This window comes from Hylobates moloch, unplaced genomic scaffold (genome assembly GCF_009828535.3).
Source record: "Hylobates moloch isolate HMO894 unplaced genomic scaffold, HMol_V3 SCAFFOLD_27, whole genome shotgun sequence".
NCBI classification, from domain to species: domain Eukaryota; kingdom Metazoa; phylum Chordata; class Mammalia; order Primates; family Hylobatidae; genus Hylobates; species Hylobates moloch.
Genome location: NW_026652302.1, coordinates 5,115,923 through 5,128,970, shown reverse-complemented (window position 1 = coordinate 5,128,970; position 13,048 = coordinate 5,115,923). Strand labels below are relative to the sequence as shown.

General features: G+C 39.3%; 1 long non-coding RNA gene across 1 annotated transcript in view; it reads left to right on the top strand.

The window, feature by feature from the left end:
- The window catches only part of LOC131382481 (uncharacterized), a 29,853-nt gene extending 29,098 nt beyond the window's left edge, over positions 1–755 (top strand). Inside the window, exon 7 of the long non-coding RNA XR_009211996.1 lies at positions 640–755. This is a non-coding gene — a long non-coding RNA (uncharacterized LOC131382481). The remainder of the gene's footprint in view (positions 1–639) is intronic.
- Positions 756–13,048: the final 12,293 nt, after the last annotated feature.

The window sequence follows — 13,048 nt, the reverse complement described above, 5'->3', positions numbered from 1 at the left end:
GGTGATCTTCCTGGGGAAGGGTCTTTCTTTCATGAAACGGGTCATGGAGAACTGAAAGCTCATGGTGTGTTCAGAGAACAGCTAGTAGAGGAGAGGAGGAAAGAAGAGAAGGAAGGAAGAAGATCAAGCTGAAATGGTACTATGGAGACTCTTAATGCTCCATTAAGCCAAATGGTTTGGACTTCATCTGTAAGTAATAGGGAGCCAATGAAGAGTGTGGGACAGGAGAGTAATTCAATTCAGTATGTATTTTGAATTGATGGCTATGATAGTGACTAAGGAGAATTAAAAAGTAGAGGCAGTTAGACTAGTTCGGTGGCTGTAGAAATAGTCTAGGTGGGAGATGAGGTCACATTTCAAAGGGCCTTGAAGAAATGGGCACCTGTGGCGAAGATATTGTGTTGTCTCCCAATGTCTGTTTGTTCCTTCTTGCTTTACTTATAACCCCCTCACCTTTCACTGGGTGCATCTCCATTTGGAATAAAGATTAATCCCTGCCTCCTTTGCAGTTAGATGGGGTCATGTGTCTAAGGTCTGGCTAGCAGACATAAATGGAAGCAGTCTGTGCAACTGCTGCAGAATGACCCTAATGGAAGGGATTCACTTTTCTTTATCTTTTCTCCTTTCTGATGATTGGAGGATGGCCATAGTGGCTACAACTGGAGCAGACATTTGGGCCATGAGGTGAGTTCAAGATGGAAGCCAAGCACAACCTAGAAGGACCCTGACTCCCTGACACCGTGGTTTACCATACAGGACCTGGACTGATTCCCTCTGGAACTTTATCTGAGAGAAATAAACTTCTGTCTTGCTTAAGCCATTGTTATGGTGTCTTCCTGTCATTTGTAGCTGATCGTAATCCTAATTTTTACATTATCCATCCATAAGCTGTGAAGAGCCACAAAAAGTTTTATGCTGGGGAATGAAATGATGAATATCATCTATTGCAAGAGATTCTGTGCTCACCATGTCTTGAAAGAACTGCAGAGATGCAATGCTTCAGGCAACAACACACCTTAGGAGACCACTGCAGCCACTTGGTTTGAGAGGGGACCTGGACTGAAATATGGCAGCGGGAATGGGCTATCATTCCCTGAAAATGCCCACAGCCCTTTCACAACTCCCACGTTTTTGCTCTTACTATTCCTTCTGATTAGAAAGATCTCACCTTCAAGACCTACCTAGTCCTGAAATGATCTTCGGCATTCTCACAGAGTTTTGTTTTCCTACAAAAGTTTGTCCACTCATTTCTTTGTTCATGTTATTAATGCTCTCTCAATCACACATATAAATCTGATGGTGTCTTTCCTGGTTAAACTCCCTGGGCAGACAAAGCACTCCAAGAACTAACCATCACGGAGCACTTACTGTGCACCGGGCAGATTGTTACGCCCTTTATACGCACTATCTTATTGAAACCTCTAAACATCTCTATGAGGGGAGTAGCTTCTTTCCAAGAACCCTGGACTTCCCTCAAAAGCACCACTCTCTCCTGGTTATCCTGCACAGGCACGGGGATATGTTGTTGTTGATAGTGTTGTTTCTGCCCTTGGTGCCTCTCAAGTGGCCATTGGGAAGGTGGCTGCCCCTAGAGCTAGAGGCTTCCAAAAGGGAGTCGTTAACACCTATTGTCTTCAGATTTCTGTATTAGCCACAATTCTCAACAACAACAAATAAACTCTATGTCTTTTATATATTTAAATCACTGATCCAACTTAACAGATATTTACTGAATACCAATTCTGAAATTTACATTCTACAATTTATTTTGGTGAAGGAAATGAAAAAAACACAGTTTTATTTTATTTTTCTATAGATTAGCCAGTTGTTCTAATGCCATTTACTGAAAAAATAATAGTACTTATTTCCCTCTCTGGTTTGAAATACTATATTAATCATTTATTTTAAACTAATTTTGCATATGTGTGTTTCTATAGGGATTTTATAAACTCAAAGTATTCCTGGGAATATAACCTTGTAATTGTGTGGAGTTTTTAAAACTCTTTTTTTTTTTTTTTTTAGACAAGGTCTCACTGTGTCACTGAGGCTGGAGTGCAGTAGTGCAAATTATAGCTCACTGTAACCTTGAACTCCTGGGCTCAAGCAATCCTCCCAGCTCCCTGCCATAACCTCCCAAGTAGCTAGGACTACCAGTGTAGGCCATCATGCTAGGCTAATTTTTAATTTTTTTAATTTTTTTTTTTTAAGAAACAGGGTCTTACTATAATGCCCAAACTGGTCTTGAACTCCCGGCCTCAAGCAGTCCTCCCACCTTGGCCTCCCAAAGTGCTGAGATTACATGCATGAGTCACCATGTCTGACCCTAACTATTTATTTTGGAATAATTATAGACGCACACGAATTTGCACAAATAGCTCAGAGTCCTGTGTTCCCTTCCTCGCAATGGTGACATCTTATATAACTACAATATCAAAACTAGGAAATTGATATTGGCAAATTACTGTTAAATAAGATACAGCTATTCAATTTTTCACCATTTAAAAAAACATTCATTCACTATTACAGATGTGTGAATAGTTCTATGCAATTTTATTCCAATATATAGATTCATGTAACCACCACCACAATCAAGAAACAGAATGATTCCATTACCTATTTCTTCATATTTGCACCTGGCCTTCACATTCTTCCACCTCTTCACCCACTTCTCTGTGTACTGGCAACCACTAACCTGTCTCCATTTCTATCCTTTTGTCATTTCGAGAATGCTTTATAAGTAGAATCATTACTGTACATAATTTTTTGAGAGTGACATTTTCCACTGAGCATGTTGCCCTTGAAGCCCGTCTAGATTGTTGCATGTATCAATAGTTCATGCTTTTTGGCTAGGCGTGGTGGCTCATGCCTGTAATTCCAGCATTTTGGGAGGCTGAGGCGGGCAGATCACTTGAGGCCAGGAGTTCAAGACCAGCCTAGGCAACAAGAGGAAACCCCATCTCTACTAAAAATACAAGAAATTAGCCAGGTGTGGTGGCTTGCACCTGTGGTCCCAGCTACTTGTGAGGCTGATGCAGAAGAATCACTTGAACCCAGGAGTCAAAGGTTGCGGTGAGCTGAGCTTGTGCCACTGCACTCCAGCCTGGGTGATAGAACAAGACCCCGTCTCCAAAAAAAAAAAAAAAAAAAAAAAAAAAAAAGTTCATGTTTTTTGCATTAGTAAGTAGCTTACTGTTGCATGGATTTGGCAGTTCATTCAACCATTCAGCCATTCAAGGACATTTGGGTTGTTTGCAATATTTTGCTATTTATAAATAAAATGGCTATGAACATTGGTGTACAGATTTTTGTGTAAGTTTTCATTTCTCTGGGATAAATTCCTAAGATTGCAACTGCCAGGTTATATGGTAAGTGCATGCTTTGTTTCATAAGAAATTGCCAAATTATTTTCCAGAGTAGCTATACCAGCAATGTACGGAAATATTGTTTCTCTGCATTCTTAGCAGCACTTAATATTATCACTACCTTTTTTTTTTAATGTGGTGTCTTGTTCTGTCACCCAGGCTGGAGTCAGTGGCGCAATCTTGGCTCACTGCAACCTCTGCCTCCCGAGTTCAAGTGGTTCTCCTGCCTCAGCCTCTCGAGTAGCTGGGGCTACAGGCATGTGCCACCATGCTCAGCTAATTTTTTTTTGTATTTTTAGTAGAGACGGGGTTTCACCGTGTTAGCCAGGATGGTCTCAATCTCCTGACCTCGTGATCCACCTGCCTAGGCCCCCCAAAGTGCTGGGATTACAGGCATGAGCCACCGCGCCTGGCTACATTATCACTACTTTAAAAAATTGTGATAAAATTCATACATCATAAAATTGACCCTTTTGTGATAAAATTCACACACCACAAAATTGACCCTTTTAAAGTGTGTAATTCAGATGTTTTTAGTTTACGCACAAAGCTGTGCAGATATGACTACTATCTAATTCCAGAATATTGTAATCATCCCACACACACACACACAAAAACGTATCCATAGGCAGTCATCCCCCATTCCCTGTCCCTCCTCTCATCCCCTAGCAACCACCAGTAGACTTTCTGTCTCTATAGATTTGCCTATTCTGGACATTTCATGTAAATGGAATTATAATGTGTGACCTTTTCTGTTAATGCTATTTTTAATTTTAGTTGTTCTGATAGGTGTGTAGTGATATCTGATTGTGGTTTTAATTTGTATTTCCTTAATGACTAATAGTGTTGAACATCTTTTCATGTGCTTATATGCCATCACTATTTCCTTTTTAGTGCAATATTTGTGCAATATATATATATGGGTGTGATGACATGCACCTGCAGTCCCAGGTACTCGGAGGCTGAGACAGGAGGATTGCTTGAGCCCAGAAGGTCGAGGTTGTAGTGAGCCATGATTGCACCACTGCATTCCAGCCTGGGCAACAGAGTGAGATCCTGTCTCAAAAAAGAGAGAAGGAAAGAAAGAAAGCAAGCAAGCAAGGAAGGAAGGGAGGAAAGAAGGAAGGAAGGAAAGGGAGAGAGGAAGGAAAGAAGGAAGGAAGGAAGGAAAGATGGAAGGAAGGAAAGAAAGGGAGAGAGGAAGGGAGGGAGGCAGGAAGGGAGGGAGGGAGAAAGGAAGGAGGGAAGGAAGGAAGGAAGGAAGGAAGGAAGGAAGGAAGGAAGGAAGGAAGGGACAGCTGAAAACCATCTGTAAAAAGCAGCATGCATATCTGGTAGCTTTAGATCTGGTTTATTGTGGTAACCATGCCCCAGAAGAGTTTCAACAACTGTAATTACTGGAAAATACTATCTGGCTAGATCTCAGTAGAAAACAAATCTTCCCCAGGTGGAATTTTGACAAAAATCTATTAAATGTACACAGATGAGGGCAGAGTGAAGAAAAGCAAGAAGGAAAATTGGGGCATCGGAAGAAGCAACAGTAGGAAGTCTTTCCCTCCCACAGCCCCGTGCAGCCTGGAGCCAAAAGGAGCTGTGGTGTGCAGGGGCCCTGCTGGTGCCAGAACCTTGGTGTCACCTGGAAAGGGTAGAGAAATACCCTGACCCAGCCTCATTCTGCCTTCTGATCTCCTGCCAAAGCCTCCCGAGGCTCCAAGCAGCAGAGAGAATGGCCGAAAATGGATCTAGGAAGACAGAAAATAGCTGGTGAGAGGGATACCTAATTCAGCCAAACCTCTTGCTGTTTAACCGAAAGAACCTGAAACAGTTATGACAATAAATAAACTGATGTAGGGTTTATATTTTCTGTGAAATTTGCTCTTTTTCACTGAAGCTAAAGCATATTCATCATTTTGACAAATACCATTACTTTTCATTTTTTTTTCTCAAATGGAACATTGCCCTATACATTATTTTCATAATAAAGAATGACTCCACTTTCAATAAAAGTGATGTATGGAAATCTGCCATGTTCTCATTCATAAATTTCTCACTATTACTCATAAATTTTCCGAATGTTAGTCAACTTCTCTAAGTGTTCTGGGTCACAATAACTCATAGTTAGGTACTGAAAATACAATTCAACTATTCTAAAGGTGAAAGTGTACAATGGACTAGTACGACATTCATGTAATAATGTAAGAAAGCCATCAGCTCAACATAGTCAAAGCCCTAACTGCACTTAGCTCAAAAAGTTGGTGGTTAAAACTCATGAAGTCAATACTATAACAAAACACTCTCCAAGTACACTCTTGTTCTTAATAATAAGTTTAAAAGCCTGGACATGGTGGCTCGCACCTGTAATCCCAGCAGTTTGGGAGGCCGAGTGGGTGGATCGCTTGAGCTCAGGAGTTCGAGACCAGCCTGGGCAACATGGTAAAAACCCCTCTCTACAAAAAAAAAAAAAAAAAATACAAAAATACAATAATTATCCACGTATGGTGGCATGTGCCTGTAGTCCCAGCTACTCAGGAGACTGGGGTGGGACGATCACTTGAGCCTGGGAGGCAGAGATTGCAGTGAGCTGAGATTGCACCACTGCACTCCAGCCTGGGTGACAGAGCAATACCTGTCTCTCAAAATAATAATAATAATAAAGTTAAAATGTACAGCATAGATCTCCGGCTATTTCTTTGGAGCTTCACCCTCCCTTTCCTCCTTCCTTCCTTCTTTCCTTCCTTCCTTCCTCCCTCCCTTCTTTCCTTCCTTCCTTCTTTCCTTCTTTCCCTCCCCTCCCTTCTCTCCCTTCCTTTCTTCTTTCCTTCTTTCCCTCCCCTCCCCTCTCTCTCTTCCTTCCTTTCTTCTTTCTCTCCACTTTCAAGCACTTTCATGTACATTCCCATTTAATCCTGAACAGAGGCATTATTTCCATAATGCAGATAATGAAACTGAGGCCCAGAAAGTTTGAATGACTTGCCCACTCTCTCCAGCTTAGAAAGGTATGACCCATGAATTGAAAGCAGGTTACCTGCTTCCAACCCCTCCATACTTCAATAAAATACTTTATTATCTCTTAAAAAGGCCATTTACCTGCCCGCTCACTGGGTAACCTATACATAGTTTCCATGACCTAGCTGCCCTAACAATCCATCTTCTGACTTCACTCCTATGAAGGCCCTGGCTTGCTAGGGGGGATGTGTGAGCAGCCATTTTTATTTTTAAAAACTTTTTGCAAACTTACTGGCTCCACAGTGGTAAAAAAAAAAAAAAAATCAAAACAACAAAACAACAAAAAAAAACTCATGTGGGAGTGGTGACCTCTAAAAGCCACCCTTCAGGTCAAGAGATAAATTGGCTATAGGGACAGAAATTACAAATGCACCTGAAACATGCGTAACAAACTCCCAAATCAACTCAAAAGAGGAGACCTGCTCAAAGTCTGTGTTTGTCTGTTTAATCTTCCTCAACGAGCATTGGAGAGTGCAGGGTAGAGTGCGAGGTTTTCTCCAACACATATTTGCAAGAACATCTACTCTAACTTGCCACTTTCCCTCCATTCACAATGATAATAACAATAGTATTTATTGGGTTCTTACTACCTGACAAGTGGTCTTCTCAAATCTCTCCACAGTAAGCTCATTTAACCGTCATATGGACCCTGTGAGGCGGGTGCCCTCATCTTGATTTTATAAATAAAGAAACAGACAGAGGCAAGTAAGGTAACTTGGCCCAGGTCACCCAGCTAGCATTGGCAGAGCCAGGCTCAGGGCCCTCAGGGCCTAGGCAGTCTAACCCAGCCCCTGCGTTTTACCGCCCTCCAGCCAAGGTCTTCTTCAGGTCCTGCGTGAATGTGCTCCCATTAATCTGTGAACCTCTTGCAGAGTAGTAACAGTTTGTCCCAGGAGACTGCCCAGTACTGTGCACACTCAGCAAAGTTTATTGAATAGCTCGATAATAATGAATGGAGGAAGGAAGGAACAAAGGAAGGAAAGAAAAGGAAAGGAAAGGAAAAAGAACGGATATAAAAACACGTGTTCTGAGAGGTCAGGAAAAAAAAGATTGTTTTAGGGTGGGTGGGGGTAGGAAGAAAAGATTACAACAAGGAGCTGTGAGTAATGGTAGAATTTTAGTCAGCACAGATGAAGAAAAGGAAATTTCAAGAAGAAAATTATGTACACAAAGTCAGAGAAACTGGAAAGCCTGGAGATATATCCAGGGAACAGTAAGTGGCCCAGTTAGTCGTGGCTTAGTCTTGGGCTACATGAAGGGACACAGGGAGATAAGTCTGTTCAGGTCAGTTGATTTGAGATTGCTGAATACTTCAAATGGTAGGATGAAGAAAATATTGGATAAAAAAAGTGGAAGCTCCTGGAGGAGTTTGAAGGAAGAGATGGGAGGATGACAATCTCAGGATTGTGCATTAGGAAAATTAAAATGGCACTAACACGTGGGAATTGTACAGCAGGGGCTGTCGATCTACAGTGAATGGATCCCTTGGGTCCATCGATGAGTGTTAGGGAGTCTGTGAATCCCTGAGGTGTACACAGAACTTTGTCTGTATCTGTATATGTGCAAGTTTCTACTGAGAATATCAATAGCCTCTCATGACTCCCAAAAACTGTGACCTGCCTCTATCAAAAGGACTATCCCAAGGCAGGAGTCCAAAAAGAGGCCAACATTCCACATGTATGAATACTTTAACATTATAAATCAAGCTAAGAAACTGTTAAATATGTTCTTCATTCTACCTTGGCAAATATAACCTCACAATGATGAAACTGAGAAATACGTGACTACAAATGGGAAAATATTTTTAAATGACTAAATTTAATTATTACTGAGCATATGTTGAGTGTTGATGGACCATCAATGTTTGATGAATAAGAAAAAATATATACAATTCATACATTATGGCCCATTTATTCCTCATAACTTGTTTTTCTCACATTCATTCAACAAAATATTATACTGTTATAGTAAGATTTCACATAGTTTTATTCTGTTGACATAACAATCTAAAGAATTAAAAAATAAACACTAATGATATTCAAAACTCACTTTGAATTTACTTTTGAAAAAATACAAATTCTAATAAATGTAAAAGACTCAAAATATCAAATAATATGTTAACATTATCTATTAAAATTAAAAGAATTACAATAACAATAAGAAACCACTACACACCTGTAAGAATGGCTAAAATCCAAAGTACTGATGACACCAAATGCTGGCAAGGATGTGGAACAACAGGAACTCTCACTCATTGCTGATGGAAATGAAAGATGGTACAGCCATTTTGGACAATGGTTTGGCAGTTTCTTACAAAATGAAACATACTGTTACTATATGATCCTTGGTATTTACCCAAATGAGTTGAAAACTTATGTCCACACAAACACCTGCACACAGATTTTTTGGCAAATTTACTCATAATTGCTAAAACTTGGAAGCAACCAAGATGTCCTTCAGTAGGTGAATGGATAAACAAACTGTGGAACAGCCATATAATGGAATATTATTCCATGAGAAAAATAGTTCAGCTATCAAGCCACAAAAAAATATGGGGGAACCTTAAATACATATTGTTAAGTGAAGGATGTCAGTTTTAAAATCTATGCACTATATGATTCTGACTATATGACATTCGGGAAAAGACAAAATTATGGGTACAGTAACCCACAGGGAATATTTTAGGACAGTGAAACTATTCTGTATCATACTGTATGAGTGGATTACACATTTCTATAATATACTAATCATTATACATTTGTCAAAACCCAATTGGAGAAAAATCACACACACACATATACAAACCCAATAGAATGTACAACACAAAGAGTGAGCCTCAATGTAAACTATGGGTTTTAGTTAATAAGAATGTACCAATATGGCTCATCAATTGTAAAAAATGTACCACATTAAAACAAGATGTGACTAAAAGGGGAAACGAATGTAAAGACTTAAATGTTATCTTTTGCTTCATTAGCCATTTGAGAAAATAAAATCTATTCTATTCACTAATATGTTATATCATAAAATAATAATACTTATAAAATGTCTTTTCATATTAAAAAAGATTAAGACACAAAAATTTTCTTATTTACCCCTTTGTGTAGTTGGGAGAAGATGAGGGGGTATGTGGGAATTCTCTGTACTTTCTGCTTAATTGTTCTTATAAATAAAAAACTGACCCCCCCAAAAGTCTGTCAATTAAAACAAAGGCAGAATACAAATTATAACTAATGAACATAAACACTTAAAATAAAAATTATTTAAATAGATCAGGATTTCATTAATTTATTAATTCATATATTTTGAAGCTATTATTAGATGCATAAGCTTTTAGAATTGTTATCTCTTTCTGATTAATTTACCACTTTATCCTTATGAAATGACCTTTTTTACCTCTAGTAATACTTCTAATTTGCTTTCAAATATACTTTGTCTGATATTAATATAGCCACTCTAGCTTCTTTTTAATTCATGTTAGCATGCTGTATCTTTTCTCATAACTTCACTTGTGTCTTTATATTTAATGAGTACCTTTTCTGTAAGCAGTATATAGTTGCATTTTTCTTTTTTGTGCAGTCTGACCATCTCTGCCTTTTAATTGGAGTGTTTAGACTACTTATATTTAATGTGAATATTTATGTGTTAGGCTGAAATCTAACATCTTGCTATTTGTTTTCTGTTTGTTTCATCTGTTCTTTGTTCCCCTTTTCCTCTTTTTCTGCGTTTTTTGGATCAATTATTTGAATAATTCCATGTATTCTTCTCTTTCAGATGACTATAAATGCAAAATAGAGCTTGCTTTGATATCTGATGGCAGGATGACGTTATGCTACCACCCTTCTGTGGACATTCCATATGAACACACCAAACCTATCCCTCTAAACAGATCCTGTGCATAATAACTAAGAAACACATGACCAGGTGCTCAGAACCAGATTAGAAGAATATGAGCACCTTGAGCAAGGACCCAGATAGACCAGCTTAGCAAAACGTTTGTTACTACTAAGCACTGTTGGTATCCTCGTGGACAGTATCACAGTGTCATAAAAAACTGAATCCTCCAAAAGACAGATGATTTCGAGGTTCCTGGGAATCAAAGAGAAATGTTATCCTTTGCTTCTTTTGCCATTTGTGAAAATGCAATCTGTTATATTCATTAATATGATATATCATAAAAATAATAATTATAAAATCCTTTTCATATTAAAAAAGATTAAGATACAAAGGTTTTCTTATCTTTTTCTGTAGCTTTATTTCTTCCTTACCCTGCGTATTAGTCTATTCTCACACTGCTATAAATACCCAAGACTGGGTAATTTATGAAAGAAAGAGGTTTAATTGACTCACAGTTCACCATGGCTGGGGAGGCCATGTCAATTTTAAACTTACAATCACGGCAAAAGGAGAAGCAGGCACGTTCTTCACAAGGCAGCTGGAGGGAGTGAGTGTGAGAGTGCAGTACCATTTATAAAACCACGAGATCTCGTGAGAATTCACTATCACAAGAACAGCATGGAGGAAACCGCCCCCATAATCCACTCACTTCCCTCCCTAGACACATGGGGATTACAATTCAAGATGAGATTTGGGTGGAGACACAGCCTAATCATAACACCTTGTGTCAGTTCTGGATGGAGATCTTCTGTTAGTGCCTCCTTCATGTAAGTTTCTTTCTTTTTCTTTCTTTCTTTCTCTCTCTCTCTCTTTCTCTCTCTCTCTTTCTTTGTTTCTTCTTTCTTTTTTTCTTTTCTTTTCTTTTACAGGGTCTCAGTCTGTCACTCAGGCTGGAGTGTAGTGGCATGATCACAGCTCACTGCAACCTCTGCCTCCTAGGCTCAAGAGATCCTCCTACCTTAGCCTCACAAGTAGCTGGAACTACAATAGGGCACCACCACCACACCTGACTAATTTTTGTATTTTTTTGTAGATACCATGTGGCCCAAGCTGGTCTTGAACTCCTGGGCTCAAGAAATCTGCCTGCCTCGGCCTCCCAAAGTGCTAGAATTACAGGCGTTAGCCACCGCAACCAACCAGTTTTTTCTTTTTTAATGCCGTATGAAACAGAAGTGTATCTTACAAACAAAGGTGTCTCATATTAAAGGAAATATAATTTTAATATTTCCATGTTACAGATTAGGAAACTGAGGCACAGAGAGGTTAGTTAGCCAAATTCAAACAACCAAAAATTTGTGGTGCAGTATTGCAGATTGGGTTGTCTAGAAGAATTTGCGGAGACAGAGTTTGGGATGTAAGATGTTTCTTAGGCATCAACTCCCATGAAAGGAAGATATTGGAGGAAGAACTGGGCAGAGGAAGAAGCCAAACTGGGATGGAGGCCTGACAAAGCCTCAATCAACCTGGCCAGGAGCTCTGTAGCATACTGTGCTCATCAGAGTATCCTGCATAGAGCTGAGATGGCCCCAACTTTATCCCTAGCACAGGACACAAGCTGCTGGGGGAAGGTGTAACCTCAGAGGAAGCAGCTCTCTGTAGCCAAGTCAGGCCCAGAGTGCTCTGACAGTTGGATGTGCCTTCTAACTTCATTTCTAGCGGTTGCACATCAGATCCTTCCTGAGAGGGAAAAACACAAGCAGGATACAAACTCAGGCAGTCTGGTTCCAGAACCAGTGCTTCTGACTACGAGGATGTTCTGCCTTCCTGACAGATGCATTGGGATCAAACCATGGTTGGCCTGGAATTCAGACATTCAATCCAGTCTTTTCTCTATACCCATGTTTTTCCACATGGCACAACCAAAACTACCTGCCCAGTGTTTCGAACTATCATTGATGTTTGCAGGGGGTCCAATTGTTCTACAAAATTGAATTTGGATGGCAAGCTAAAAAATTATAATTCAGGATTATCTGCATACTCTGCTTTATAAGTATGCAGTCTCACCATTTACATCTAGTCGACACATGTGTGGCAACAAATCAAAGCCTGGCTCCAAGTAAAGCTCAGGTGATGTCTTGGTGATCTGCAGCACTGGAGGCAAATGATAGGACAGCTGAGTCATCATACAGCCTTTAGTAGCACAAGCATGCCTAATGTGAAACACCTGTACCTCCTGAGTTACTACCACATTCCTGTTTCAAAGGAGATGCATCATACCCAATATTTAAATTCATTAGGACTAAATATGATCATAAATATTGAATAAAAACGTTTTCATTAAATTACATTCATATTTTGGCATTTTATTTTAGTGAGCATTTTAGATTAATGACTTATTAATGAACCATGGATTGACGATTCAGGACAAATGTATAGTTTAAAAGAGAAAATCAGAACAAGGATAATGAGAGATCTTCAAATGCATGTCTATTATATTCAAAATAAATGGTATTCAAAATATTTGAATATTTTCATATTCAAATATATTCAAAATAAAGAGAATCACATAGCTAACAAGTGAAATACAAAGCACCCAAATGACCTTTTCTACTTTTAGAATAAACTTTCGTGGTTTTGTTTCATCAAAACAATGTTAAATCAATACTGTTTTATTATTATTATTATTTTGAGATCGGTCTCATTCTGCGGCTCCGGCTGGAGTCCGGTGGTGAATTATGGCTTACCACAGCCTTGACCTCAGGTGATCCTCCCACCTCAGCCTCCCAAGTAGCTCGGACTACAGGCTTGCACCATCACACCTGGCTAATTTTTTTTTTTTTTTT